Below are 15,483 nucleotides of genomic sequence, written 5' to 3'. Positions count from 1 at the left end.
GTTTCCATAATCTAACCGCGAGGTCATCAGTGCCTGAGTTAGTGTCCTTCTGGCCGCTAAGGGAAGGAGGTCTAAAGTTTTATTTAGGGTCTTTAGTACTCCAAAACATTTGCCCACAAGATGCCTTATGTGGCCATCATATGAAAGAGAGGGGTTCATCCAGATTCCTAAATTCTTAGCCTCCTGACATGGTATGGGGGTAGGGCCCAGACATGTGATTGCATGACAACCAGGGCAGGCAGATGACACAATGACACTTGTGACTGCATGACAACCAGGGCAGGAAGACAACACATGACTGCATGACTGTAGGAGAGTAGGGTCTGCAATCCTATGATCACCCAGATTTTTTGCTTTTGTTTCACTGGTTTACGACTTTCTCTGGCTGTGGGCCTGCCAATCAGACCCACAGCCTGGCTGTTCTCTTTCTAAATTACAACATGTACCCTAGGTGCATTTACCAATTGGTACTGGGCCACCTTATCAGACCCTGTAACTCAGGGCATAGGTGTACCCAGGGCTGCCAGGGGCTGCAGCATGTATTATGCCACCCCTGGCTGGCCTCCTAAATTTGACACAACTGGCTGCATGACAGCTGGGGCAAAGTCGTGTAATCACTCTTTGCTGTAGGTGTAGTATACCTATACCTAACCCTAAAAATGGACACACAGATTCCTATCAGTCACTCCTATGGCAGGCCTTGACAATCCTGAAGGCAGAGTGCTTGGAATCGTGTGAGATGGTGCTCTGGCATGAGCTGAGCCTGTCTGCAGCTTGCGGAACCAAGTCCTAATAGCTGTTCCATGATATCGCATACCATATACTCTTAAGTGCATTATAATCCTCGCGGTTAAATGCTAACTTTGGTATTGCTTTATCAAAACATGTCGAGTAAGGTGTCATACGAATTGGAATACTAACCCCTCGCCAATTCTGGCGACGGGGTTAGCATTCCACCCTTCTAGAGGGACACGACATGTATGTAACTGTGAACCCCGGTTAAAGTTAACTAAAGCCTCAGCTCCACAAAATGGATGCTGCCACCACAGACACGAGTCTGACCCCCTGCAGCTGGGAGTCCTTCCAGCGAGGGGAGCCTGGACAAAGGGTTTCCTGTCAGGGGCGGTGCTAGCACCGTTCCAGACATGGTTTTGTGTATCCTGGGTAGGCAGGGCTTTTCAGGAAGGTGACTGCTGAGTGGCACCCCGGTGCTCACTACGCATAGGCCAGTCTGAACCAGTTCCAGGGGCACACCAGCCCCTGGCCTGGGGAAGTCCGGCATGGCAGAGGGGTGTAACCACCCCCCTCCTAGTCCCACCCATAGGCAGGACCTAGTCACCGGGTCAGCCCCCTTTTTTAGTATAAAGATGGGAGCGGGCCCCCTGTTCAAATTAGATCATCTTTGGAATCAAGACACGACTTTCTTCGAAAGGACTTCACGATTTCTTCATCAAGATTCTCCCTTGTGGCTAAGGAGTAGTCACCCTGCATCCGCAGGCACCATCCTAAAGAACACTGCGGTCTGCTGCAAGTCCTTCATCACGAATCCGACGACCCAGCTCGACGAGACCCGGCTTCCCTGGCACCTCTGACCTCTACTCACCCCTACAGCCAAGCTGAGAACCGTGAGTGCGACGAGACCTCGAGGGACCGACGATCGCCAAGACTGCACGACATCTTTACTGCAAGCCCACCGTGTCCTCCACGGGTGAGTGCTTTGGGGTCCGAGAAGCCCCAACCCTGCGCAGCTCCAGCACCCAAGATCAGCCTCCCTGCATCTCCACGATCGGCGTGGGGCCCTTCTGCTGTTTGCTGTGCACCGCGTTGTTTTGCTACTAGCCGGCTGGCTTGTGGCCTTCTGAACGACGCCCGACGACATCACTGCTGCTGGTCTGGTTGTTCCAGACTGGCCCTTGCTTCCTTCTTGAAGAGAGGCACCCCGGACCCTCCTGGTCCACTCCAGACGCCATTTTAGGTCCACCGCGTGGGCTTGAATTTGCCAAGGCTTTGTTGCCCAATCCTGGGTCCAGCGACGCCGACAGCTTCTATCTTCGTGGGACAGCTCGATCCTCCTTCCTGGTCGCCGACAACGCCTCCTGGTCCGTGAGATCTCCGAGCCCAGCGTCACCCACACGCCTTGTCGAGGTGGCTACCATCCGGTGCCCTCCTGGTGCCCACTGGCTACTGGCTTGTAGTCTCGAACTTGGTCCCCTCTGCTTTCAGGTGTCATCTTCCATCGATCCAGGCTTGGATCCACCGAACTTTCTTCACTGGTCGCCTGCCAGCAACTTCTTTCTTCCAGGCTCCTGGTCCGGCAACGAGGATTCCCGACGTCTTTTGAGACCTATGCAGCTGCAGCCCCTGGGCTAGGTAACTTCGGCATTTCGGTGCCCCAGCATAGCCTCACTATCCAAGGGTCAGAATCTACTTTTGTTTTCTCCCTACCAGGTCGGGTTCGCCCGAGAACACTAACTTTGCAAATTCTAGCTACCATAGACTTTGTCCCGCATCTCGCGTGAGAGTGCACACACTGCACCCGAGTCCCCTGGGTCTCCTAGAAGTAATCTAACGATTCTATAGTCAAGTCCTAGCGATCCCAAAGCCTATTACTACTGTACTTACCTGCTAGTAATTTCGCATTCCACTTTTCAAGTATATGGTTTTCCGTGCCCCTCGGGCATTTGTATATACTGTGCTAACTTAAGTATTTTTGTAAGAGTTTTGGTTTGTGCTTAGTACCCTGTCCTCATAAAGAGTACAGGGCTGTTGTGATCTTTAATAAATAACTGTTTATTTTCATAACACTTGTGTGGTGTCCTTTCACTTGGTGTTCAAGGGGTATATGTGGTATAACAGCTGGCTTAACACGCCCTCTCGAGTCTTTAGCCTTAGACTGCTCGTATCCACGCTACTAGGATAGCTGGTCTATAAGGTTGACTTACAACCAATCATCAATAAGGGTTGCTGGACTGATACATAGTGTTCACTAGAATAGTGACCACTGCATATCAGGCCACCTTCTCACAATGACAACCAGAGAGCAGGCAGGCAACTCAAAGACGCCTGTGACTGCATAACAAACAGAGAGCAAGCAGACGACACAACGACTCCTGTGACTGCATGACTGTGAGAAGGTGGCCCGATATGCAGCGTTCGCTATTCTAGCGACCACTATGTATCGTTCCAACGACCCTTATGGTGATTGGTTGCAAGTCAACCTTAGACCAGCTATCCTAGTAGCGTGGATACGAGCAGTCTTCGGGCTAAACTCTAGAGGGCGTGTTAAGCCAGCTGTAATACCATCACATACCCCTTGAACACCAAGTGAAAGGACACCACACAAGTGTTATGAAAATAAACAGTATATTTATTAGAATCACAACAGCCCTGTACTCTTTATGAGGGCAGGGTACTAAGCACGGAACCAAAGCTCTTAGAGAATACTTCAAGTGCACAATTAAAACAAGTGCCCGAGGGCATGGAAAGTTTAGTGGTCTCGGGCGGACCCGATAAGGCAAGTCGGAAGCGAGGGACTCGGGACCCTAGAGTAAGGAGGCTATGCAGGCACCGAAATGCCAGGGTTACCTAGCCACGAGGGCTGCGGCTGCACAAGTCTTACAGGCGTCGGGGTTCTTCGCTGACGAGCCAGGAGCCGGAAGGAAAGGAGTTGCTGGCCGACGACCAGTGATGAATAGTTCGTAGAGATCCAAGCCTGGATCAGTGATTGTTGATACCTGAAAGCAGAGGGGACCAAGTTTGTACTACTAGCCAGTAGTCAGAGGGTACCAGGAAGGCACCGGATGGCCGTCACCTCGACTAGGTGAGTGGGCGACGCTAGGCTCTGCAGTCTCACGGACCAGGAGGCGTTGTCGGCGACCAGGATGGAGGTGCGAGCTGTCCCACGAAGGTTGATGCTGTCGGCGTCGCTGGGCCCAGGATTGGGGCAGCAAGCCTTGGCAGATTTCAGGGCCACGTGGTGGGCCTAAAATGGCGTCTTGAGTGGACCAGGAGGTTCCGGGGTGCTCCTCTCGAAAAAGGGAGCAAGGGCCGATCTGGAGCAACCAGACCAGCAGCGTTGGTTGTCGGATGTCGTCAAGGAAGGGCACAAGCCAGCGGCTAGTGACCAGACAACGTACTGAGCAGCGAGCAGAAGGGCCCCACGCAGATCGTGGAGATGCTGGGAGACTGCACTTCGGGGCTGGAGCTGCTCAGGGTCGGGGCTTCTCGGACCCCAGAGCACTCACCAGAGAATTGCTTCGATGGTCGTGCTGAATAAGAAAGCGTGCAGGTTTTGATGATGGCCGGTCCCTCGAGGTCTCGTCGCACCCACAGATCTCAGCTGAGCTGACGACGTGGGTAGAGGTCAGAGGTGCCAGGGAAGCCGGTTCTCGTCGAGCTGGGCCGTCGGATCCTTGAGGAAGGACTTGCAGCAAACCGCAGAGTTCTTAGATGGTGCCTGCGGATGCAGGGTGACTACTCCTTAGCCACAAGGGAGAAATCTTGAGAAGAGTCTCGAAGTCCTTTCGTAGAAAGTATTCTTGATTCAAAGATGATCTAATTTGGAAGGGTCCCCGCTCCGGCCTTTATCCTAAAGAAAGGGGTGGGTACATGACTAGGTCCTGCCCTAAGGGTGGGACCAGGAAGGGGGGTAGTTACACCCCTCTCCCCCCTGCTGGACTTTCCCCAGGTCAGGGGCTGCGCGCCCCTGAAACTGGTTCTAGCCGGCAGATGCGTAGTGAGCACCGGGGTGCCACTCCGCAGTCACCTTCTTGCAAAGCCCTACCTACCCAGAATACACAAACCCTGTCTGGGACGGTGCGAACACCGCCCTTGACAGGAAACCCTTTGTCCAAGCCCTCCTCGCTGGAAGGACTCCCAGCAGCAGGAGGTCAGACTCGTGTCTGTGGTGGCAGCGTCCATTTTGTGGAGCTGAGGCTTCAGTTAACTTTAACCAGGGTTCACAGTTACGTACATGTCGTGTCCCTCTAGAAGGGCGGAATGCTAACCTCGTCGCCAGAATTGGTGAGGGGGCAGCATCCCGATTCGTATGACACCTTACTCGACATGTCTTGATAACGCAATACCGAAGTTACCGATATGATACGCGTTATCATGGAACAGCCATTGGGTCTTGGTTCCGCAAGCTGCAACCGGGCTCGGCTTGTTCCAGAGCCCAATTCACACGGTTCCATGCACTCTGCCTTCAGGATTGTTAAGGCCTGCCATAGGAGTGACTGAGAGGAACTCGGGTGTCCATTTTAAGGTTAGGTATAGGGATACTACACCTACAGCAACGGGCGAGTACGCCACGTGGCCCCAGCTGTCGCGCAGCCAGTTGTGTCAGATTTACATGGCCATCCAGGGGTGGCATAATGCATGCTTCAGCCCCTGGTAGGCCCTGGGTACACCGATGCCCTGAGTTACAGGGTCTGACAGGGTGGCCCAGTTCCAATTGGGTAATGCACCTAAGGTACACATATCAATTTAGCGAGAGAACAGCTAGGCTGTGGGTCTGATTGGCAGGCCCACAGCCCGGGAAAGTCGTAAACCAGTGAAACAAAAGCAAAAAGTCCGGGTGATCATAGGATTGCAGACCCTACTCTCCTACAATGACAACCAAGGCAGACAGACGACTTAAAGACACCCATGACTGCATGACAACCAGAGTTGACAGTCGACACACCAACACATATGACTGCATGACAACCAGGGCAGGCAGACGACACAACAACAACACATGTGACTGCATGACAACCAGGGGAGGCAGACGACTCAAAGACACCTGTGACTGCATGACAACCAGGGCAGGCAGATGACACAATGACACTTGTGACTGCATGACAACCAGAGAGCAGGCAGGCAACTCAAAGACGCCTGTGACTGCATAACAAACAGAGAGCAGGCAGACGACACATCAACTCCTGTGACTGCGTGACAACCAGGGTAGGCAGACACCCATCACTGTATGACAACCAAAGCAGACAGACGACTTAAAGACACCTGTGACTTCATGACAACCAGAGCTGACAGACGACACACCAACACATATGACTGCATGACAACCAAGGCAAGCAGACGATACAAAGTAACCTGTGACTGCATGACAACCACGGCAGGCAGATGACACATGTGACTGCATGACAACTAGAGAGCAGGCAGGCGACTCATAGACGCCTGTGATTGCATGACAAACAGAGAGCAGGCAGATGACACAACGACGCCTGTGACTGCGTGACAACCAGAGTAGGCAGACAGCTGTGACTTCATGACAACCAGGGCAGGCTGACGACTCAAAGACACATGTGATTGCATAACAACCAGGACAGGCAGATGACACAATGACACCAGTGACTGCATGACAACCAGGGCAGGCAGACAATACAAAGTAACCTGTGACTGCATGACAACCAGGGAAGGCAGATGACTCAAGAACACCTGTGACTGCATGACAACAGGGCAGGCAGTTGACACAATGACACATGTGACTGCCTGACAAACAGAGAGCAGGCAGGTAACTCAAAGATGCCCGTGACTGCATGACAAACAGAGAGCAGGCAGACGACACAACAATGCCTGTGACTGCGTGACAACCATGGTAGGCAGACAACCGTGACTGCATGACAACCAGGGCAGACGGACGACTCAAAGACACCTGTGACTGCATGACAACCAGGGCAGACAGACGACACAACGACATATGTGACTGCATGACAACCAGGACAGGCAGACGGCACATGTGACTGCATAACAATCAGGACAAGGCAGACGACTCAATGACACCTGTGACTGCATGACAACCAGAGAGCAGGCAGACGACACAATGACACGTAACTGCATGACAACCAGTGAGCAGGCAGGTGAATCAAATACACCTGTGACTGGATGACAAATACAGAGCAGGCAGATGACACAACGATGCCTGTGACTGCGTGACAACCAGGGTAGGCAGACACCCATGACTGCATGACAACCAGGGCAGGCAGACGACACGACAACACATGTGACTGCATGACAACCAGGGCAGGCATATGACACAACAACACATATGACTGCATGAAAACGAGGGCAGGCAAACAACACAACGACACCAGTGACAGCATGACAACTAAGGCAGGCAGACGACTCAAAGACACCTGTGACTGCATGACAACCAGAGAGCAAGCAGATGACACAATGACACATGTGACTGCATGACAACCAGGGCAGGCAAACGACACAACACCGACACATGTGACTTCATGACAACCAGGGCAGGCAGACCACTCAAAGACACCTGTGACTGCATGGCAATAGGGCAGGCAGACGACACAACAACACATGTGATTGCATGACAACCAGGGCAGGCAGATGACACAACAACACATGTGATTGCATAACAACCAGGACAGGCAGATGACACAATGACACCAGTGACTGCCTGACAACCAGGGCAGGCAGACGATACAAAATAAACTGTGACTGCATGACAACCAGGGCAGGCAAACGACACAACACCGACACATGTGACTTCATGACAACCAGGGCAGGCAGACCACTCAAAGACACCTGTGACTGCATGACAATAGGGTAGGCAGACGACACAACAACACATGTGATTGCATGACAACCAGGGCAGGCAGATGACACAACAACACATGTGATTGCATAACAACCAGGACAGGCAGATGACACAATGACACCAGTGACTGCATGACAACCAGGGCAGGCAGACGATACAAAATAAACTGTGACTGCATGACAACCAGGGCAGGCAGATGACACATGTGACTGCATGACAACTAGAGAGCAGGCAGGCGACTCATAGACGCCTGTGATGGCATGACAAACAGAGAGCAGGCAGACGACACAACGACGCCTGTGACTGCGTGACAACCAGGGTAGGCAGACACCTGTGACTTCATGACAACCAGGGCAGGCTGACGACTCAAAGACACCTGTGACTGCATGACAACCAGGGCAGGCAGACGACACAACAACACATGTGATTGCATAACAACCAGGACAGGCAATTGACACAATGACACTTGTGACTGCATGACAACAGGGGAGGCAGATGACACAACGACACATGTGACTGCATGACAAACAGAGAGCAGGCAGGTAACTCAAGGATGCCCGTGACTGCATGACAAACAGAGAGCAGGCAGACGACACAACAATGCCTGTGACTGCGTGACAACCATGGTACTCAGACAACTGTGACTGCATGACAACCAGGGCAGACAGACGACACAACGACATATGTGACTGCATGACAACCAGGACAGGCAGACGGCACATGTGACTGCATAACAATCAGGACAAGGCAGACGACTCAAAGACACCTGTGACTGCATGACAACCAGAGAGCAGGCAGACGACACAATGACACGTCACAGCATGACAACCAGTGAGCAGGCTGGCGAATCAAATACACCTGTGACTGGATGAAAAATACAGAGCAGGCAAATGACACAACGATGCCTGTGACTGCGTAACAACCAGGGTAGGCAGACACCCATGACTGCATGACAACCAGGGTAGGCAGATGACTCAGAAACACCTGTGACTGCATGACAACCAGGGAAGGCAGACGACACAACAACACATGTGACTGCATGACAACCAGGGCAGGCAGATGACACAACAACACATGTGACTGCATGAAAACGAGGGCAGGCAAACAACACAACGACACCAGTGACTGCATGACAACCAAGGCAGGCAGACGACTAAAAGACACCTTGACTGCATGACAACCAGAGAGCAAGCAGATGACACAATGACACATGTGACTGCATGACAACCAGGGCAGGCAGACGACTCAAAGACACCTGTGACTGCATGACAACAGGGCAGGCAGACGACACAACAACACATGTGATTGCATGACAACCAGGGCAGGCAGATGACACAACGACACATGTGATTGCATAACAACCAGGACAGGCAGATGACACAATGACACCAGTGACTGCATGACACCCAGGGCAGGCAGACGATACAAAGTAACCTGTGACTGCATGACAACCAGGGCAGGCAGATGACACATGTGACTGCATGACAACTAGAAAGCAGGCAGGCGACTCATAGACGCCTGTGATTGCATGACAAACAGAGAGCAGGCAGACGACACAACGACGCCTGTGACTGCGTGACAACCAGGGTAGATAGACGACTCAAAGACACCTGTAACTGCATGACAACCAGGGCAGGCAGACGACACAACAACACATGTGATTGCATGACAACCAGGGCAGGCAGATGACACAACAACAACACATGTGACTGCATGACAACCAGGGCAGGCAGGCGACACAACAACGACACATGTGACTGCATGACAACCAGGGCAGACAGGCGACTCAAAGACACCTGTGACTGCAGGAGAACCAGGGCAGGCAGACGACTCAAAGACACTTGTGACTGCATGACAACAGGGCAGGCAGACGACTCAAAGACACCTGTGACTGCATGACAACCAGGGCAGGCAGATGACTCAAAGACACTTGTGACTGCATGACAACAGGGCAGGCAGACGACTCAAAGACACCTGTGGCTGCAAGACAACCAGGGCAGGCAGACGACTCAAAGACACTTGTGACTGCATGACAACAGGGCAGGCAGATGACTCAAAGACACTTGTGACTGCATGACAACCAGGGCAGGCAGATGACACACCAACACATGTGACTGCATGACAACCAGGACAGGCAGATGACACAACGACACATGTGACTGCATGATAACCAGGCAGGCAGATGACACAACGACACATGTGACTGCATGACAACCAGGGCAGGCAGATGAAACAACGACACATGTGACTGCATGACAACCAGGGCAGGCAGACGACACAATGAAAGACAAGAAAGAAATGGAGTATTAGAGAATGAGAAGACCCTTACTATTGATTGGATTCACATCACTCACCAAGACACGTAACTGCACACGTAACTGCACACAGACAGACGACACAAAGACATGTGACTGCACATAGACTTTCTTCTGTCTATCTGACATATGTGACTGCATGACAACCAAAGAGCGGGCAAACGACACAAAGACACCTGTGACTGCCTGACAACCGGAGAGCAGGCAGATGACAAAAAGACACGTGACTACAGACAGACGACACTTGTGAATGCACCACTATTAGGGAGAAGACAAACGGCACAAATACACCTGTCGATGCACACCGATTTGGGACGAGTGGCAGACAGACGACACAAAACACCTGTGAGTGTACAAAAGCTAGGGTTCAGGCAGACGACACAAAACACCTGTGAGTGTACAAAAACTAGGGATCAGGCAGACGACACAAAACACCTGTGAGTGCACAAAAACTAGGGTTCAGGCAGACGACACAAAACACGTGTGAGTGCACAAAAACTAGGGATCAGGCAGACGACACAAAACACCTGTGAGTGCACAAAAACTAGGGTTCAGGCAGACGACACAAAACACGTGTGAGTGCACAAAAACTAGGGATCAGGCAGACGACACAAAACAACTGTGAGTGCACAAAAACTAGGGATCAGGCAGACGACACAAAACACCTGTGAGTGTACAAAAACTAGGGATCAGGCAGACGACACAAAACACCTGTGAGTGCACAAAAACTAGGGTTCAGGCAGACGACACAAAACACCTGTGAGTGCACAAAAACTAGGGATCAGGTAGACGACACAAAACACCTGTGAGTGCACAAAAACTAGGGATCAGGCAGACGACACAAAACACCTGTGAGTGTACAAAAACTAGGGATCAGGCAGACGACACAAAACACCTGTGAGTGTACAAAAACTAGGGTTCAGGCAGACGACACAAAACACCTGTGAGTGTACAAAAACTAGGGATCAGGCAGACGACACAAAACACCTGTGAGTGCACAAAAACTAGGGTTCAGGCAGACGACACAAAACACCTGTGAGTGTACAAAAGCTAGGGTTCAGGCAGACGACACAAAACACCTGTGAGTGTACAAAAACTAGGGATCAGGCAGACGACACAAAACACCTGTGAGTGCACAAAAACTAGGGTTCAGGCAGACGACACAAAACACCTGTGAGTGCACAAAAACTAGGGATCAGGCAGACGACACAAAACACCTGTGAGTGCACAAAAACTAGGGATCAGGCAGACGACACAAAACACCTGTGAGTGCACAAAAACTAGGGATAAGGCAGACGACACAAAACACCTGTGAGTGCACAAAAACTAGGGTTCAGGCAGACGACACAAAACACATGTGAGTGCACAAAAACTAGGGATCAGGCAGACGACACAAAACAACTGTGAGTGCACAAAAACTAGGGTTCAGGCAGACGACACAAAACACCTGTGAGTGCACAAAAACTAGGGATCAGGCAGACGACACAAAACACCTGTGAGTGCACAAAAACTAGGGATCAGGCAGACGACACAAAACACCTGTGAGTGCACAAAAACTATAAGGCAGGAAGACGACACAACGACAGATGAGACCGCGCAGCACTTAGGAGGCATCTAGACGACACGAAGAACCCTCATGGTGTACAAAAACTAGGTGGCGGGCCTACGACACACAGACGCACGTAACTGCACAACAACTCGGGGGCCGGCGGACGACACAACGACGGGCAAAACTGCACAGAAACCAGGGGGCATCAGATGCCACAAACACGTATGTGGCTCCGCAATAACTAGCGGGCAGGCAGACTACACAAAGACACCTCTGAGGGCACAAAAACTAGGGGCAGGCGGACGACACAAGTACACATCTGACTGCAGTACACTTAAGGAGAAGCTTGACGGCACTTGTGAAGCACAACAAGTACATAGCAGGCAGAGGACACGAAAATACCAGTGACAGTGCTGGGTCACAATATTATATCGTCTACCTATTAAATCGAATTATCGTTACCCGAAGTATTGCTCGGCTCTTAATTGTATATTTAAAAATGTTTTTCTGAATGCCGCTTTTCGGTGGCGCGTTTAAAACTGATCTGATACTACACTATTAGTTTAACTATTAGTTTAAGTTTAGACAGTACAATCAATTACTATTTAAGACCAATCATCTAATCAACTTGTGAGGTGTCCTGTAAACAAAATCAATATATTGCTTTTGAACACATGCATATAAATGTAAATCACACACCTCTTGTGGGAGGCATAATTCCATATTGCACGGAGGCCGCTCCCTCTTACCTCCAATTTTCTGAGTAAATAAAGAGTATAAACAGTACATTTGTCTTGAACACGTTTCTTTTTAAAATAAAAAAGACACATTCGCTATCAAAATGGAAACTGCAAGGTAAGCCATGCACTTCAGTTTGACTTTTCACTGTCCTAACACCGAACCCGCTACAAAAACAACGAAAACATATTCACCGAGCAAAGACGCAATTTTAGTTCATTTAACAGCCGGGGCGACAGTTTACTGGAGTCCAGTATTCTCCCAATGTGACCTTTCGTTAATGTACACATCCGTAATGGAACTATTCCTAATAGAATTACCCACAGCCCGAAGAACCGACGTCCTGAGATCTGCTAGACATTGCTCGAGATATATATATATATATATATATATATATATATATATATATATATATATATATATATATATATATATATCACATAAAGAATACGCTGGATATTCACCACTGAGGTGTACCGCCGGATGAATCTGAAATAAATTAGCCAGTACCACGTCTCTCCAAAGATTACAACTAATGCACGATATGTTATTTTGTCTTTGATTATCGTACGCTACATAGGGTGCACTTTAGCGTAGCGCTGTATTCAACAAGTACTTGGTTTCTTGGCGCTGCAGAGATCACTCTGGGCGCGGCGGGAGAACGCGCAGTCGAGTATGTATCTGGTGAATTTGCATTCGTATTTCAAGATCATAGTAAAAACCTCCTCTAACAATGAAACGAAAGAGAAGCGGCAATTCTAAGGGATTGTCGGCAAAGGATAGCTGTTTAATCCGCTGCGAAGCCACGCCAAGACAGAGCGTGCGCTATACGGACGACAAATAACGACTAAAGTATTGTGTAGGGAGGGTGTCTGCAGGTGTACTACGAAATCCAATGCGTCAATACTCACGGTATCATATGTAATGTCTAGTCCCTGTTGTGTGGGTGTATTTCAAGTTATAATGCGTTTTATTTGCATAATCAGACGGTGCGTCGGTCCGAGCTGGGATATTCGCGTATGAACCAATGGCAGACGCACTGACGGACTATTTCATGGCACCGTCAAATGAGGTTAGGTCAATTGCGCTTCGCTTGGGAGGTGACGTGTGTACACACCCTGCAGATACGGTGCCTGAGATGGCTCCTGGGCGCACTCAGTGGTTCTTCTAGGCGCAAATATAAATCTTCGTTTCCTTATCAACTCAAAAAAATGCACCCGCTCTTCTTCCCACACGAGGAATTATCTGATCTGTTAAAAAAGCAAAACAAATTCTCACAAAAGTTTTAAATCGTCCTCTCCCAAAAATAATATTGCCGCTAGGGTGCCCTCCCTCGAGGCCCCACTAATGTGAAGAGATGGCGGCATCCTTTCTAACTTTCATCCACTCAGCGTGAGCTTCTCTCGGAAATTACGAAGTGCCTCCTGATGCTTGGCGCTATTACAAATAAAAAAGGACGCGCGTGGCTCACTCGGGCCTCCTAGCACCACAAGCACCCCAAAACGCGCTCATTACACGGCTACGACCAGGGAGTGGCACAAACAGCGTGAGATAGGTTCCGGAAACCCAAAAACCAGCACATTCCACAAACAGAGAAGTGGGACTACACTTTTGCATCGTCCAAAGGGCTCTGGGTGATTCCGAGACAACTGCCGCCATATAGAAAACACAGACAATCGGCTACCAAGAGAAATAAAATGCGACTTTTACTCAATCTTCGTTATCAAAATGTCTTTTTTTGCAAGGGGCTGCTGACTTCTTCTCTTGAACCCATGAGCACTCGCCAGACAGTGTAAACCTGGACTGTTCCAGCAAATCCTTGCGGCCCAGCCACCCTACCGCGAAATAAAAAACAACCCTCCCTTCTGCTTCCATCTCTCTCCACCTAGACGCACCTGCAACCAGACACCTCCCCAATCAGACGCGCTGGTCCCCTGCAATCCCTGAAGACGTGTTCAGTGCCACGACGCCGCCGTCGTTTTGGGGTGTTATACAGGAATGCTAGACGCCATAACCCTCCTCGCCCAGATCTAGAGGAATTGGATGGTAGCACCAACTGGCTTGAATTTATGTATTTGCATGATTTTATTCCACTTTTCAACAACCAGACCGATATTCGTTTACTTTTATGTCGGGGTTCGTGGTTTCCTTTGAATGCTATTGCTCCTGGTTTGCGTTTTTTTTTACTGGTGCTGAATGAGAAAAGGTTCGTTTGGGTGTGAGTCCTTGGCCCTTGTGAGACACATCCATAGGCCCTGCGCAGGCAGAGCGCTGAGTGTGGACCGGTGTGAGTCCTTGTCTGACACAGGCACAGGCCAGGCGAGGGCAGAGCGCTGAGTGTGGACCGGGTGCGAGTCCTTGTTAGACGCAGTCACTGGCCAGGTGCAGGCAGAGCGCTGAGTGCGGCTCCTTGTGTAAGTCCTTGTCAGGCACAGGCACTGCACAGCAGAGCGCTGACTGCGGCTCCGAAGTGTGAGTCATTGTGAGACACATTTTTGGCCTGGTGCAGGCTGAGAGTGTGGTTCCGGGTGTGAGCCCTTGTGCGACGCATCCATAGGCCAGGGACAGGGAGAGAGTGTGGTTCCGGGTGTGAGTCCTTGTGCGACGCAGCCATAGGCCAGGGGCAGGGAGATAGAGTGTGGTTCCGGGTGTGAGCCCTTTTGAGACGCATCCGTAGGCCCGGGGCAGGCAGAGAGTGTGGTTTCGGGTGTGAGTCCTTGTGAGACACAGCCATAGGCCAGAGCAGGGAGAGAGAGTGTGGTTCCGGGTGTGAGCCCTTTGAGACGCATCCATAGGCCTGGGGCAGGGAGAGAGTGTGGTTCGGGTGTGAGCCCTTTTGAGACGCATCCGTAGGCCCGGGGCAGGGAGAGAGTGTGGTTCCGGGTGTGAGTCCTTGTGAGACACAGCCATAGGCCAGGGGCAGGGAGAGAGAGTGTGGTTCCGGGTGTGAGCCCTTTTGAGATGCATCCGTAGGCCTGGGGCAGGGAGAGAGAGTGTGATTCCAGGTGTGAGTCCTTGTGAGACGCATTCATAGGCCAGGGGCACGGAGAGAGCGTGTGGCTCCGGGTGTGAGCCCTTTTGAGACGCATCCGTAGGCCCGGGGCAGGCAGAGAGTGTGGTTCTGGGTGTGAGCTCTTTTGAGACTAATCCGTAGGCCTGGGGCAGGCAGAGAGTGTGGTTCTGGGTGTGAGTCCTTGTGAGACGCATCCATAGGCGAGGGGCAGGGAGAGAGTGTGGTTCCGAGTGTGAGCCCTTTTGAGACGCATCCGTAGGCCTGGGGCAGGCAGAGAGTATGGTTCCGGGTGTGAGTCCTTGTGAGACGC

Source organism: Lissotriton vulgaris, chromosome 5, assembly GCF_964263255.1.
Source record: "Lissotriton vulgaris chromosome 5, aLisVul1.2, whole genome shotgun sequence".
In the NCBI taxonomy this organism is placed as follows: Eukaryota; Metazoa; Chordata; class Amphibia; order Caudata; family Salamandridae; genus Lissotriton; species Lissotriton vulgaris.
Note: the sequence above shows the minus strand (reverse complement) of the source record.